Genomic DNA, 16,313 nt, shown 5'->3' with positions numbered 1-16,313 from the left:
TGGGAAGAGTGGGTCAGACATGACACTGCAGTCACCTTGGGCCTTGGGAGCTGAAATGACTAGGTGTCTGGGAAGCCTGAATCCCAGAGTAACACCAAGGCTCTGAGAAGAGAGTATCTGCTCTGGATGTAAAAGTGAATAAAACTCTGGGGGAGAAATCTGAGGGAAAAGAAAGAGTCTTTTTTCATCTTTCTCTGTACAGATTCTAACTAGCCTCACAGCAGAGGCTCCCCAACAAGCAGCCCAGAGCATCCAAGGCATGAGGCAAGCTGCATTGTTTTGCAGTGGGTCTGTGGGTACAGATTATATTATCTGTACACACTGTGCAGATGACCACAGCTGAAGATACCCAAGGGCTGAGAATTAAAGTCACAGGCATGCCACTATCTTAGACTTTTTGTGTGTGAGCTTCACATTCTCAATCTTAAGCAGTGATTCTCTGAGAATGCACACTCTGAGGAATATAATGATTAATAATATTAATATATTATTATTATACATTGCACATATTATACATTATGCACTGTACATTCTAATTATAAATTAATGTATAATTATTATTATACATTAATGTATCATTATTATATATAACTTTATTATGATATCATTATAATGGTTAATAATCGTTATCATTATTGACTATTTAATTTCTCCTGAGCAACATGACTGGCAAGCTCTGCGTGTATTATCTCAGTTACAGTCACAATATTTAGGGTTTTATTCCCATTTTAAGGTAAAGATGTGGAGGCTCAGAAATATTAAATAACTTGACAAAGAAGGAAAAAAATTACTACAAAGCTAAATTAAACACCTATTCACACTATGTTTCAAAGAAAGAAAGACGTTTTCTGACTTACAAACAGCCTCAAAGTTGACCTCCCACAAGCCTGCAGTGAAACAACCGGTAAAGAATGTACATCAGGAAGAAGAAATGTGAACCCAGGAAAACATAACAGGAGTCACAAGGAAAGGAAAAAACCGTCTGTCTAATTTAGTATTAGTTTTAAAACAAGACATTAAAAACACATTCGAACCAAAATTCCAGATGATTACCACATGGAAGAATAGAGGAGAGAAGATTTAGGTAAAAAATAACTCACTTTTTAGGGAAGATATAAATACTAAGATACTCTATTATTGTTTAACACATTGCTCTGAGAAACTGATAAATCTGTGGGACAAAAGTAAGTAATGATAAAGAGGATTTGAAGAGTGCAACATACTCGATCAGACAAATAGACAAATCCCAACACACTGCCTTATTGTGAGACTTGTGATGCTGAAAACAGTTGTTCTCCTGACAGCATGATACCGCAATGGCATATCAATTTTGATGAATCAAATTTCCAACACATATAAATCTAAAAAAAGGGAAAATCCAGTATTTCATTGTATGCAACTAGTGATTCAACATGCAACAAATACCAGAAAAATAGAGACCCATAAGTAGGTGTCTTTTTTGAGAAAACAGATATAACAGCTCTTTAGTGAAATGTTATGTTGGAATCTATTGCAATATTACACAAAAAGGACAATCCATTTGGACTAGGTGTGTTTTCTCTGTGACTGTGAGGGCAAAACTCTAAAGAATCCCCTGACTGTGATAACTCTCTGTTGATCTTAAAATACAAATACATAACACTCAGGAAAAGAAAGGAAGGAAAGATCTCCTTTCTCTCCTCACCTGAAACTCAATCTCCCACCTCAGAAGCATCACTGTCCGTATCTTCTCTGTCATGCAAAGGAATCAAAGAAAGGAAAGTATTGGTATATATTAAAGTATCAAGAGCTCAAAGCAAGAAAACCTAATGACCCCTGCAGGGGCATTGATGTAGTGTGAGCTCCATGTCATCTGCTCCGTCTTTTCTTTTATCACCGTGTTTGTCGGGACGTCTTTCTTGGCCCCTCACTCTCCCTGCCTCACTAGCCAGTCTGTCTGCATCAGTGCTACCGCCACTCTCTCTCTTGCCGTCTTCACTTTCTCTTCCTGTTTCCTGATATCCTCCTCAGTCACCAGAAGTTGTTTGCAAAGGAGCTGTGGGAGGTACAGACAAGCTCCTGGGATCGTCTCTGCTGAATCTGAAGACCAGGCAGGGGTGGGCGTGGTACTGGAGTTCAGACCACCTGTGAGCACACCTGACAAGGATGCACCTGTGCAACTAGGTGCAAGATTCAGCAGGGTTTTGGCAAGATCCAAACGACTTAACGTTTCACCTGCACTCTGCATGCCTGGAGACCTTGCCGTCTCTTCTGTCAGTAGAGTTGTTGGGGTTGCTCCAACGTTTCTTCCCATTGATGGCATCTGACCTCATTGCCAAGATAGGATGTGATTCTAGTAACTGTCCTCTTGAATATGTAACTGGACATCCTCAAAGGGATGGAGATGCTCAAACCAGGCTTTGGGTTGGATTGGTTTCCACAATCATGTCGCTTCCTCTGTGATGATTTAACCATCATACTTCTTTTCCTCTTACCCTATAAAAATAAATTGTGAATGTGGATCAGAGTGATAAATGAGGCCTGCCTTCCCAGGACAATTATGCCAGATGCCTTGTACTTCTACCCTCCCTCTCTCCCTGTGGGGATTAATCTGACCTGTGTCCTGGGACATCATCAAAGAGATTTGGGTCAAGAACAGAAAGCTCGAGGTCAAAACTCAGGACTATGGCAGGTCATTTCTTCTCCCCCATGTTGTTAGACACTTATGAGTATGACTTTATTCTCTTTTTGTCCTTGTCACCCTCAACAACAAAATCCCTGGTGCTCCCTGTCAGGACCCACGTTCCCCAGTCTTTTTCTAAATCCTAAATCATAGTATTCTTCTGTACTATATGACTATTCATTTGATTAACCCATTGACCAGTTGGTGTTCATAGCTCCATTAGAGCTTAAATCAGTAGTGAAATTATCATCCACCCCACTCCTAGTGACTCTTATTTCACAACTGTGAACATTAAATCTCAGTACAGAGAATGTATGTCTGAAAAAACTCAACTTACAAATGGAGAATGTGCTGTAAATGGGAAGTACACACTGGATTTATGAAAGCCAGTAAAAAAATGTAAACTCTCTCATTATTAAGTTTTGTATAGACTGCACCCACATTGATGATATCTTGGTTATAGTGGGTTAAAATATACTATTAAAATTAGTTTCACCTGTTTGCTTTCATTTTTTAAAATGTGGCTACTAAGAAAAAAATTAAATTCTATAATATAGAGTGCTTAATGTTACTATTGGACAGTGCCGATGAAGCCATCAGTGAAAATAAATTCCAGAGAAAGTGGTTAGGGAAATTTTTTCCCTAGAAAAGGAGTCTACACTGGCCCACACTGCAAGATGCAGCAAAAACTGTCATACACACACACACACACACACACACACACACACACACACACACACACTAACAGAATGAAACAAACCTCTTCCCAGAGTCACCACTTCTCACATGGTATGAGGTTACACTCCACTTAGTCCTAAGTGGACTAATCTCAAGAAAGAAGGCAGAAGTCAAGGTAATTTACCAGTTAGGAAGATCTAAAACCAGAGACTAAAGCTCAAGACATGCGGTGAATATCCTGTCGTGGCTTCTGTTATTAATTCAATAGATTAGGGAGACTTTTCCAAGGAGGGTTTTTTTAAAACTCACTTTTTCTTTACTATACAAAAATAGACAGGCTATGTAAAGAATAATTACTCTAGCCAATCAATGAGAAGGAGATGATAGAACACGAATACCCTTATTATATGTCACTACTGGATTAGAGAGTCAGGGAACAGCTGACATTGGGTTAATTTGGCCTTAATTAGGCTGATTCTGATTTCCTGGCCGTCATATTGATTGTATTATGCTAGAACCTACGAAACTTCCCAGCCCCCCTACTATTTAACCACAAAGGCCCACCAACCAGACGAGTCCTTGCTGACACATCCCCTGCCTCCATCCCTTCTGACAACACCTGGAGGATTTTCCCCAAATCCCCCTCTGTCCTTGTGCTCTTCTACCTGCCCCAGGGCCAGGGAATCATTTTCTCCAAGGCTCAGGCTCTGCTTGTGCCCAGCTCTGGGGATGGCACTTCTCCCTCGAGTGAAGACAAGGATCAGAGCACAGACCCTGTGAGTTGCAGCAATTGGACAAAGACTGGGGTTTGCTGACAGAAAAGAACCTTTAGTGGGCACGGTTACCAGGGTCCAAGAAGCCCCAGTGATTCCTCCAGGGAATGTGATGCAGGACAGAGCAGGAATGTCTGCCTGTGGTTCGGCTTGGGAATGCCTGTAGGGTGACATAGGTGACATTGGTAATGCATTCGCCAATGTTGTTCACTCATTTATTCATCGTATGTCATGGAGTGCATTCTACATACATCCAGGCAACAGTCTCACACTCTGGGGCTCACAGGCAGTGTCAGAAGAATTTCTAAATTTTATTTCTAATATATAGGTACAGCACTGGCAATACACTAGGTGTTCCAAGCATTTTTCAAACATTAACTCCTTTAATACTCTCCATAAACCTACAAAGTAGGTATGCTGATCATTATTGCCAACTGAGTGATGAAGAAACTGAGGCACCAATCAGGTAAATAACTCAGTCAATACAAATATCTAGTAAGGGATTGAGCTGGAATTTGGACATGAGGAGTTAGCTCCATACTCTGTGCTCTTAACCACGACATTTACTCTCTAAAGACTTCACATCATGAAAAAATTTGATGTTATTCATTTTCTTGGTACACTGAGTAGCCACACTATTTTATCTGTGTCTGAAAAATAGAATACGTGCGTAGAAACTACTGCACATACACACTCAAATTACATCTACCAATGTCCCCAGTCCCTGAAAATTAATACAGAGAACATTTCAGAATGTTTCTTGCCCAGGTTGGGAGGACTTTGAGGAAATCTCAGTGTTACTGTAAGAAGCTGAGGACAGGCTGGGACTGGATCTCAGGGGAAAGGTGTACTCAGGAGTCACCATGGAATAACAACATTGATGGGAGGATCTCAGCAGTGACTGAATTCAGGATCTGGTGGTGTTTTAACCTGGTGCTTATCTTCTGGCTGTGGGTTTATGGTGATGCAGCACAGGGAGAGGGGATGGTTCACTGTGTTCTTGGGGAAACTAGACACGTGAAAGAGAGGGAATGACGGTTTCCTTAAACAATGGACTCGTGGTGGGAAAAATTTAGCCTGGAAGAGACAGTCGTGTTCCTGGTATAACCAGAAGGAGTTGCCTCTGCATCAGCCAAAGCAGACAGTCCTTCCCCGTGCACTCATTTTATCTCAATGGGAGGAAGGAGGAGTAAATCATGTAATGCTCTTCTGGATGTGAGATCTGCGATGGTAGCGACTGTGCTAGGAGGTTCTGAAAGGCCTCTCTGAGGCATTTCAGATCTTTGCTGTGACCAGAATGACAAGTGTAAGCACCCCTGCCTATGTCTGGGAACAGTTAGTGTGTCAAGGAGAAGGTTCCTTGGTGCAGAAACTCACATGAAGAAGCGAGTTTGACTAGGGAACGTTAGAAATGTGGCCAGTGTGTCTGGAGGGAGCATGAGAAGAGAGAGTGAGGGGAGAGAGGAGGGTGATCAGGCTGGATCCTGGGACATGGTAGACTGTTACTTTCTGTTCCTCTGTGACAACATTACTCCAAAACCTACCACCTATGCAGTACAAATATATAATATCAAATAATTTCTGTGAGCCAAGCATCTGGCATGGCTTAGCTGGGTGCCTCTGCCTCAAAGTCTCTGTGAAGAAGGGGCTGTGGTCTCAACAGGGCTCAAATGGGGGAGGATTCCCACCCAAGATCACTCACATGGGTTTTGTCAGGATCCATTTGGACTGAGAGTCTGAGCTCCTGTCTGTCTGTTGGCTGGACACTCCCTCAGTTCTCTCCTATGGAGCCTCTACATAGTGCAACTGAAAACATCAGCACTTGCTCTCCCAGTTCTGGTGATTTGATAGAGAGAGAGAGCGAGAGAGAAAGAGAGAGAGAGAGATGGAAACACAAGGAGGGAGGTAAGTAGGGAACCCAAGTAAACCAGTAAGCAGGAAGTGACAGATGTTTTGTAATTAAAACTTGGAAGTGACATCTCATCACCTTGGCTGTGTTCTGTTGTTCAGAAGCCAGATACTGACCACTTAGTGATGACAAAAGGATGTGCAATTCAGGAGGCAGGGAGCATTGGGGCCATTGTGGAGGCTCCTACCACATAGGCCAACGTGAGGCACTTGGGACTGATTCTGAGTAAAACAGGGGACCGTGGAAGGGTTAATGCCAGTGGATCACAATGTCTGAATTTCCTCTAATTTCAACCCCTTCATGATGCAGACCCGAAAATGAGGCCCAGAGGGACAGTGACATTCCCAAGATCACATATCTGGAACCCAGAGAAGTTCTGACTGGTATTCTATGTGATGTCCTACTCCTTCTTGTACTTCCTCCATCTCTAAGTGTGTACATTAGAGACATGTGACACCAGCCCACAGGTCTTGTACGTATTATCACATGTACCCTGACAAGGTCCCTAGGAAGCTGTTTTTAGCCCAATCCCCATTGTGCAGCTTGGGAGACTGGGCAGATCTTGAGAGGCACAGCAGTTTTCCAGGACACAGAACTGGTAGGAAAAAAGAGGTCTGACTTCAGCTCTGTCTCCTCAAAGCTGGGACCCTGGATCCACTCCCAAGGAGCTGTGGGGAGGGTGGGGATGGGTATTTGTGTACAGTGATGGAGATGACAAGGGCAAGGAGGGAGAGCAGCCAACAGTCTAGGGGGGGTCTTTGAGTGGGTCTGATTGAAGGAAGGGGCCAAGTAATAGAACCTTGAAGAAGTGAACTCACTTCCTTGGTGACAGCCCCCAACAGAACTTAGAACTCTGGTTACCAGGCACCCACATTGTAATCACAGCCTCCTGTCCAGTTCATTTGAGTGGAGACACTCGACACAGCAGGATGTTCTCATGTTGTCCCGTGACTTTCCGAGGCTCTGGCACCCGGAAAGCCCAGAACGAGAGCATCTTAAGTCGCTTTAGACATTGGCTCAGCCCTCACCTCGAATGTCTGTGGCCTTTTGGCAGGAGGAACCATCAGGTTACAGTGTGGGCCAGGGCAGACCACTCTAGGTCAGGCCAGAACTGTGACCCCAAAAGGACAGCCCCACACCCCTTGACACTCATTGTGTGTGTGTGTGTGGGGGGAGGTGGAGTTAGGGAAGCTGGGGATGAGGAGGACCCAGCCTGGGCAGGAGCAGGAAGCTAGTTGGTGGGAGTCGGGCAGTGTGTCATGTTCATACTCAGGATCTTGGCTGCAGGAGAGTCAGGTGAGTGCTGGGGACCAAGCTCCTCTATCTGCATGTGAATCCCGGGCCCTCAAGGTGTCCTCGCATTCCTTCCCTGGTGGAGTCTATGCAGATTCCCCTCTGTGCCTGATCTGTGGTGGGGTTTCCCACTGTGGCAAAGTCCAGGCAGGCCCCTGATCCCTCCTGGTCTGACTGCTGGGCACTGTCACTGCAGAGCTGCACCCAAGAGATGGTCGAGGAGCTGGTGGATGGTTTCCAGTTCACCCTCTCCCTGGAGAGAACACATTGCACCAGTCCATCAATGACCAGGGCTGCTCTGAGGTGAGTGTGGGTGCAGAGGGGTCTTCACACGCAGGACTCTGAGATGACCAAGGCAGTACTAGAATGCAGACTCAAATCTGAGAACCGCCTGGACTCCCCACCCCCAGAATTTTCTCACTAGAGTACCCCACAGTCCCACTCTCAAAGGAATCTGGACCTCCACTCCTCCCCACCAGCTACACAGGAGAGTAGAAAGTCACCTCAGTCCTCCTGGTGGTTCACTGTGATATCACTTACTGTATGTCCCTCCTCCTCTCCCCCAGTGTGAGGATGAGTTCACTGTGAATTTAAATGATGCCTGCAAGATGCGTGCCCTCCAGGCAGGCATGATGGAGAAGCTGACATGGTCCATGGCACCAGCTTTCCTGAGTTGGAACATGTCCAGCTTCACCACCTTCATGGTCAACTACTCGGCCTTAGACACATCCCACCGGGTCCTGGACCAGCTGTTTACTAGGTGAGTAGCCACTCCCTCCTCAGAACAGTGGTGACTCTGCCCACTGCCAGCTGTGTACCTTGGGCAAATCCCCACATCTCTCTGAGCCTCAGTTTGCTCTTCCGAAAAGTGGGGAGGGGGATAAATTTCATGGTGATCTTGTAGGGACTAATGGGATCAGCAATGGCAGGTGCTTACCTGGTGCTTGGATCTGCAGAGAGGGCTGTGGACATGCTGTGGTTGTTCATGGTGTTTATTTTTCTCTTCACCGTGAAAAGTAGTCTGCCTCACTGATCTCTAGGATGTGGCTTTTCTGAGTGTGGAAAAGCACATGGAAAGCACCCTGTCAAGGAGTTGAGATTCCATCCAGCTAGTCCTGATGCTTTTCCTTGGGGTAGCCAATTAAGGATCTCTGGGGCAGCAGAGAGGCCCTAGGCCCACTCAAGTGTCTGGGATGGTCTGGCTGGACTTCATTCATTCAAGTGTGTAGATTAAGCACCTACTACATGCAGGACATTTGGAGACACTTAGTAAAGTCAGTGAATGAAGGAGACACAATCGCTGTGCCTCAATTGTCATCTGAGAGTCAGACAGTGACATTAGACATCTTTCGCAGGTCCTGTCTTCCATGGTACATCCCAAGTGATGCCCTGATAGCCTCCTTTATAGCTGGAGACATCTTCCCTTATTCCAGCCAGGAAGGCAGAGCACAGGACCATCTAAAAAATGAGTGGTCTTTGGGTCCAGAAGAAGAGCTTCCTGTCTCTACAGAACAAGGTGTGGAGGGAGAGATGGGGGCTGTGGCTGGGGCGGGCCTGTCAGAACCTTGCATCTCACACATCTTTTGATTCCCAAGGGAAGGCTGAGGTCTGGTGGCTTCCACTCCAGGAGGACAGGAGTCAAAGAGCTATGGATGGGTGCCAGGACCCCTGGGAAGCAGAGGGGTGGCTAGGCTGAGTTGTCTCCAAGAGACCCATTCCCATCACAGACCCATCTTATTCTGTCTCTTCTTCTCCATATCCACCTCTTCTGACCACCACCTCGAGGCCCAGGACAGGAGGTCTGTGAGCAACTCACTCAAAAACCGGCCTCTGCTCAATCCCATTACAGAAGTACATAGAGGGCTGGGCTGGGCTGTGTCCCGGCCCTTCAGGAGAAGAGTGTCAGCAGGAAGAGAGTCACGACAGGCTCTGTGTTCAACGTGCTGGAAGAGCAGGGTCTCATCCCCAGGATGGGAAGGGGCCGGCATCGGTGCTTTGCATGAGAAGTGTCGAGGGAAAGGCCAGGCCTCTGACTCTGTTGCCAAATTGCCTCCCCCAGTGCCATCTCTTCTCTGGTGGGAACCTATCTGGACCCAGGGCAGGATTTCTGGGAACCCCTGTACTTTCCCTGCTTCAGGATGAAGCTGACCTCTCTGCATCTCAGCTTGCCTGGCTCGGAGCTGGAGGGCCATGCCTACTTTCTCCAGGTCCAGCTGGAGCATCCAAGGCCCATTGAGGCAGATCTGGAAGGTGAGGAGACTGCAGTCTGGGAAGATGATTTGTAGGGTCTTCAAAGGCTAGGTTCCCTTAAAGGCAATGGGGTCTTTCCTGGCTTTGACAGGGACCAGGGAAGTCAGCTACTTGAGTGAAACTCTTTCTTTCTCCTGCTGCAGTACCATCTCCAGAGCTCCCTCCAGCTCCAGAGCCAGAGCAAGGGCCAGCTTCACGGCTAGATCCAGCTCCAGCTTTAGTTCCACCACCTGTGCTAGAGCTGGAGCCAGTGTCACCTCCATCGGTCCCTCCAGGGCCAGATCCACCACCAACATCAGCTCCAGCCCCAGTGCCAGCTCCTGAGCTGGAGCCAGCTGGACCATTGGCTCCAGGGAGAATCCTCCCTCCACCTGGAGAGATAACAGCAGAGCCAGATCCAGCCCCAGAGCCCGCCTGCCGCTGGGATGTGACCAGCAAGAACCTGTTGAGGGAGGAGAAGCCTGACTTCTTGGAGTTCCCTCCCCGGCTGGTGGCAGAGCAGTTGACACTGATGGATGTGGTGAGCAGCGGGGCTCTCAGGGCAGGTGGGGTCGGCCTTCCCTGTGCCATGAGCTGCCCCACACCTGACATTTCCTGATCCGGAATCCCATCATCTTGGTCCAGCTTCCCTGCTTACCCTCATGTGACCTGAGCAGACTTCTTAATTCCCAAGCCTTTGCTGTCCTCATGTGGACAGTAGAGCTGGACACTGAGAGCAGCTGCCATGCAGAGTGGCTGTGCAGATGGACGAGGTGGAGCAGAAAGGAAGTTGGGCAGAGTCTGCGCTTTGGTGGGGGAGGGGAGCACACTGAAGTGCTGTTTCGTCCTTGGGTAGTTCACTCATTTGCCTAGGAGGTCTCAACAGCCTCAGCACTAATTAGGCACCTCATGTGTACATGACTACAAGGCAGACAAACAAAGCCTGTGGTTGTTGCTGCCTTGGGGGAATGTGCATCTGAAAGAGGAGTCAGACCCCAGGATGGTCAGAATGGGTGGGAGATACCCCTAGAGACTGTCAGGCAGGAGCCGATTTCTGGTGCTTGGAGGAAGTGAGACTGGGCGGCGAGCGAATGCCACTTCCCTGCGCCACAGTATCGGGTCCTGGGTCATCCTGTGCTGGGTACCCTCAGGGGACACAGGCAACACCCAGGAACTCCCACAAGCCTCAGGCCGCATTCTCAGCTTCCTTAGCTCCAGCTCTCACCACTGACCTGGCCTGGGACTGTGGGGTGCGGACGCTGAGCTGGGTTGTGGCAGGGCTAGTTGACACTCCCTGTCCTCCCCAGGAGCTCTTCAAGAAAGTGATGCCCTATGACTTCCTGGACTCCATCTGGTCCCAGTGTGACAACAGGGGCAATGAGCACCTGGCACCCACCATCCATGCCACCACGACCGACTTTAACAGAGTGGTCGAATGTGTCGTCACCACCTGCATTGGGGATTCGAGCATGACGGCCCAGGACAGGGCCAGGGTGGTGGAGCTCTGGATCCAGGTGGCCAAGGTAAGATGTGGGAGGCCCTGAGAGCCCCTCTCTGGAGTCGGGGGACTGCCTCTTCTCCTTTCTCAGTTCTCATGTTTGAAGTCTGTGGTCTGAGCCTTTGCACAACTCTTAGGCCCCTCCTCCCAGTGCCTCGATGACCTGACTCCTGGTCACAGTGGTGGGAAGCTCACCCCTTCCTGGGCTCCTTCCTTGGCTTGAGCTAAAATCCTCCTCCTGGAAGTATTCCTCATCAGGTTCCAGCTGTGCCTTTCCCAGGTTCCCTGAGCCGCTGTCTCATCCAGGACAGGAGACATCAATGAGGCGACAGAAGCCAGAGGAAGCAGTGCTCCAGCTCCCCCTCACAGCTCATTCTCTTCCCTTCCCCAGGAATGCCAAGGTCTGAGGAATCTTTCCTCACTCCATGCGATCCTCTGGGCTCTGCAGGGCCCCTCCATTCAGCGTTTAAAAGAGACATGGAGATGGGTGTCCAGGTGGGTAGGCCTCTCTCCATGCGAGCACCACCTGGGTGGACCAGACACCCCCCACAGGGCTGGCATTGCCCTTCAGTCAGTTGGGACCTCCTGGGAGACAGCAAACCCTGGCGATAGGGTCTGACCTGGTTGGCAGGCTTGGAGTCTTTCTGAAAACTTAGGCCACTGGTTCTGCTTCAGGAATCAGTTTTCCTAAGTGACAGATCCTGGCTTGAGCCAAATTTAAGATTTTCAAGTGTTTTCAGCAACAGAACTCTCTGTCCACATGAAATTAAGACTGTTTAAAACACATCTGCTGAGAAGATAAGAGAATGGAGGCCCCAGGTGACAATAGGAGAGCCCCCTCCCCAGTCCCAGACACCTCAGGGCTCAGAGGACACAGTGAAAACGCTCATCCAGTCTGTCTGGATCTTCTGGGATTTCAAACAAAAGGGTTTTACCCTCAAACCACTCCACAGTGTTTCTTTCCTTTTTTCTCTCCTCAGGAAGAACTGTACAAAACTTAAAAAGTTGATGAAAACAAACCAGCGGGAGAGCAGGAAGCTGCTCAAGGAGGTGAGTGGAGGCTGGAGATCTGGAAGGAGGGGAGGTGAGGTGGGGAGGGACCAAGCAGGATGTGCTTTAGGAAGTTTTTCACTTAAAGTTCCCTGAGAAATAACGGTCTGCCTTGTCCAGCTTGACGGGAAGCGGGGGGTGTGAGCTGCAGGGGCTGGTGGGGGCTGTTTGGGGCAGGAGGCCTTGGTCACAGGGTACAGTGGTGTCGCCTGGACTGTTCCAGGAGGTGAGGAGCTGGCAGAATGAGCAGGTCTCTGGATTCCATGCGGACCCATCAGCTGGCCCTCTTCCTCCAGGCTGGCGGGTGGATGGAGTGGGTGGGGGTTCCTTTCTTCCTAAAGCAGCCCAGTCTGTCCTCAGGAAGCCAGGCCCCTGCTGCTCCTTCTGTCTTCACTGCACCTCGCAGGGGAGGGCACTCTGCCTGCGCCAGCGATGGGCTCTGTGAGGTCACACAGGCCATGTGGACACAGGGGCTGCCCAGCCTTGGGCCAAATGGTGGATCTGGGACACAACCGTGTGCTCTCTGGGACTGTGCCATCTAGCCAGATAATGGTCACTGCTGACAAACCAGTGAGTCTCGCCCGGTGCCTTGTTGACAAAGATACGCCCCAGATGGCAATAAGAATTATCGGGGAACCTACAGATTCTTAGAGGACCTTCCTGACAGGACATTAGAAGTTTCCAAGTAAAAAATGATGCAAATGTCACCATTACACAGCGCCGTGGTCACCCCCTACACTGTCACTCAGATATGGCACAAGGGGGGTCCCCTTCCTGAGTGAATAAAGGAGGAGTTCTGTGCAGGGTTCATCCTGAGGGGATGCTAGGAAGCTGAGGCCTTTGACATTGCCTCGGGTCCAGCCTGGTGTCAGAGAATCCCAGGGGGCTTGAAAACACAGAATCCACTTGGATGTGACCCCGAGACACCTTGTGCCTCCCGATCCATGGCTCAGGCTGACTGAGGGCCTCAATACACCCCGAGATTCCAGAGGACAGGACCTTGGTCAGAGGTGTGTCTGGAGCAGGAGTGAAGGCCGGGGGCCAGACCCTTTGGCTGGGAGGGGGGGCAGTCTCCTCTGTGGGCCCCTGAGCAAGTCACTGCCCCTCTGTGGGCCTCGATCTCCTCATCTGGGAAATGGAGGGAGATGATCTGTGGTGCAGGCCTCACAGGGGTGATGAGGTACAAGGGGGAGAGGAATGTGCAGGAGCTTTGTGCTCCTCCTCCTCGACGGGGGAGGGGAGAGTACTGGTGACAGTCAGATGACACTGAGTCCTCAGGGTACCCTGGGAGGCATGGGAGTCCTCCTCACACTTTCCTGATGAGGAGAGAGGCTTAGGGGCCTGGGAAGGCCTGAGGGCACAGAGGAGGGAGTGTTGGAGCTGGGAGTAATCTAGAATCAGAGCACTCTGGAATGGGAGCAGCCATAGACACCAGAAGTCCAGGGTCCAGGATCAGGGGCCTGGGAGACACGGGGAAGGGAGCATGGCCTCCCTGAGCCTGTCCTTGAGCCTGCAGGAGGTGACCTCTGTGTGGGCCACCCTAGAGATTGGTCCCCAGGGAGCCCAGGAGAGGCAGCAGCAGCAGGTGAGGGGGCCTGAGGGGGAGGGTCCAGGTGTCAGAGGAGGGGGTGTCTCTCCTCACGGCTGGAGACCTCCCCAAGAGAGGGGTCCCTCCTCTTTCAGCCCAGCTCCTGGAGACCCAGAGCCTGCTATACCTGTCCTGGAAGTGACCAGGAGGAGGCCTGGAAGGGCTGGGCCCAGGATGGATTAGGGAGGGGAGGGCAGGGAGCACATACACTGGGATTTGCCAAAAGCTGCCCCTGGGAGGTGACTGGGGAAGTTGGGTGGTCCTGGAGGGGGCAACTGGGGGGAGGCCGCTGAGGGTCCTAGGCTGCTCTCTGTGGGAGTCTGTGGTGGGCAGGAGGCTGGGGTGAAGGGATTTGGGGGAGGGTCCATGGGGGCACCTGAGAGGTGGGACTCATCTCACCACTCTCACCCTGATTTCACAGGGTGTCGTCCCCTTCCTGGGCACGTTCCTCTATCACCTGAAGCTGCTGGACATTGGGATGGAGGATGATCTGGAAGTGAGTGAGCCTTGAGGTGGGGCCAGGAAGCAGGATCTTGAGGTTTGGGAGGCGAGAGCCCTGCACTGGGCCCTGAGCTCTCAGTTCCTGGCAAACCTCCTCTCATGAGAGTCCCATGGCCACGCCTGGGAGCTGGGGAGTCAGGCCCATCTTAGCAATGCATGAATAGACGCTCCGCATAAGCCCCCCACCAGGCTCCCTGGGCTGGTGAAGCTCAGAGCTGCCTGCCTGCAGAGCTGCAGGAGGCTGTGTCTGAGCTGCACTCAGCCTCCCCCTCAGGCCTTGCCCCTGGGGGAGTGCCATCAGCCCCTGCAAGTGAGGAAGCACTTCTGTGGTCCAGCTGTCCCTTCCTCCCTGAGGCCTCAGTCTCCCCGTCTGTCATCAGAGAGGGTGTGCTACATAAGGTCTCTGGCCTCAGCTCCCCTGTCCCTCCTGCTCTGGAGCCCAGAGCCTGGCCCAGTGTCAAGTTCTCTTTGTGGAAGGTCTGCCCTCTGCTGGGCCCTGACGTTCCTGCAGCCTGAGAAGGGGTGGGATGGGGGTTGGTTATGGGCTTAGGGGACTGTTCCTGATGGACATTGGCTGTCTCCCTTCCAGGGAAATCGGGTCAACTTCCAGAAATGGTATGAGGTGAGCAGCTGTGGGGATGGTGGGGAAGTAGAAATCACAGACCTCCCCTGGCAAGACTTTCTCTGGCCTCATCCCTTGGGTCAGATCCACAAAGCTGGGTATCACATCACGTTGGTGGGTGCGGGGGGGGGCTGGCATCAAGGACACCTTCCTGGATGAAGAACTAATTCCAGGCAACTGTGAGGACAGGCAAGTCCTGAATGGAGTGGGAAGGAAGGAGGCTTCCTGAGTGAGCACAGACCCCAGACCAGATCCTCAATCCACACAAATCCCTGGCAGGTTTCCCCACCCAAGCCCTGTCTGCATCCTGTCCTTCCTCCCAGAAATTCAAAGTCATCAGGAGGATCCAGCTGCTCCAGCAGGCTGCAAATGCGTATGACCTGGAGCCCGACGAGCGATTTGGTGCCTGGTTCCAGGCCATGGAGCCCATCAGTGTCCATGAGAGGTGAGGGGGACAGGAGTTGGGTGAGGGCAGGGCAGGCTCTCTCTGATGGCCATCTCCAGAGCCTGTGGCCTGGCTCACTAATCAGCCTCAGAACTCATAGCGTGGTGACCCATGGGGCACTGGGACTCAGCTGCTGGCAGGCTCTGGGAGGGGCACCTGAGGTGTGGCTCCTGGAAGCTCACAGGTCCACTCTGTTCTGTAGCTACTGGGTCTCCTGCCAGCTGGAGCCTGCACACCAGAAGGCAAGCAAAATGCGGCTCTTCAAGAGAAAGAGGAACCGGACATCCTCCAGTTTAGGGCCGAGTGAGTATTGGGACCAGCAGCGACTGAATCCAGGGGCTCAGTACAGCTTCAGGCTAAGCATGGGCCTGGATCCCAGCTCCACTTCTGGCCAGGCCTGGGGCGGGCCGCTCCCCTCTCCTCTCTGGGATTCAGTTGCCTCCTCTGAAATGGGTGATGCTATATGATGTCTCCTGCATCAGGGACAAACGGGGTGCTGTTGATGGACTGAGAACTCAGCACAGGGTTTGGATCAGAGTGCAGGGGGGCAGGGAGGTGTGCCATGAATCTCAGGGAGGGACCCCAAAATAGTCTGTTTCTTCTCTTCAGCCACCACGCCCTTGGCGATGAGCCCTCACACTCTGGAGACCACAAGTGCAGCTCCTCCTGACCAGCAGGGACACTGGCGCCCTCGGGGTGTACCGGGCCAGCTCTTCCCACCCTGAGTGAACAAGAACATCCTAAGACTTTCCCTGGTTTCCCCTAAAGCCCCAGAGGGAGGGCACCACCCCCTCCAACTCCCTGACATCTGCACCCCAGCGACTGTTAACCCATTGTGGAGGAGTGATATTATTTCTTTACTACAAAATGGTAGATTTGACTCTTACGTTATATCCTGTTTCTGTCACAGCCTGGGTGTTGTGGTGTGGTTCTTTCACTTCTTATGCTCATGTAAATGAGACACAGAATCTCACTTTCCTCCTTGAATTAAGAACTTGTGTATGGTCACAGCTTATTGTATGTGGGAGAAGGGAGGAGGGCCAGCCTCCTCCCTGGCTACTGAAT

At 50.6% G+C, this 16,313-nt stretch overlaps 1 pseudogene; it reads right to left on the bottom strand.

The window, feature by feature from the left end:
* Nucleotides 1-865: 865 nt before the first annotated feature.
* LOC131401560 (methyl-CpG-binding domain protein 3-like 1) lies at nt 866-7,016 on the bottom strand (annotated as a pseudogene).
* Nucleotides 7,017-16,313: the final 9,297 nt, after the last annotated feature.

The sequence above is a fragment of the Diceros bicornis genome, assembly GCF_020826845.1.
Source record: "Diceros bicornis minor isolate mBicDic1 chromosome 1 unlocalized genomic scaffold, mDicBic1.mat.cur SUPER_1_unloc_2, whole genome shotgun sequence".
Lineage (NCBI taxonomy): Eukaryota > Metazoa > Chordata > Mammalia > Perissodactyla > Rhinocerotidae > Diceros > Diceros bicornis.
This window is presented reverse-complemented; position numbering and strand designations above follow the sequence as displayed.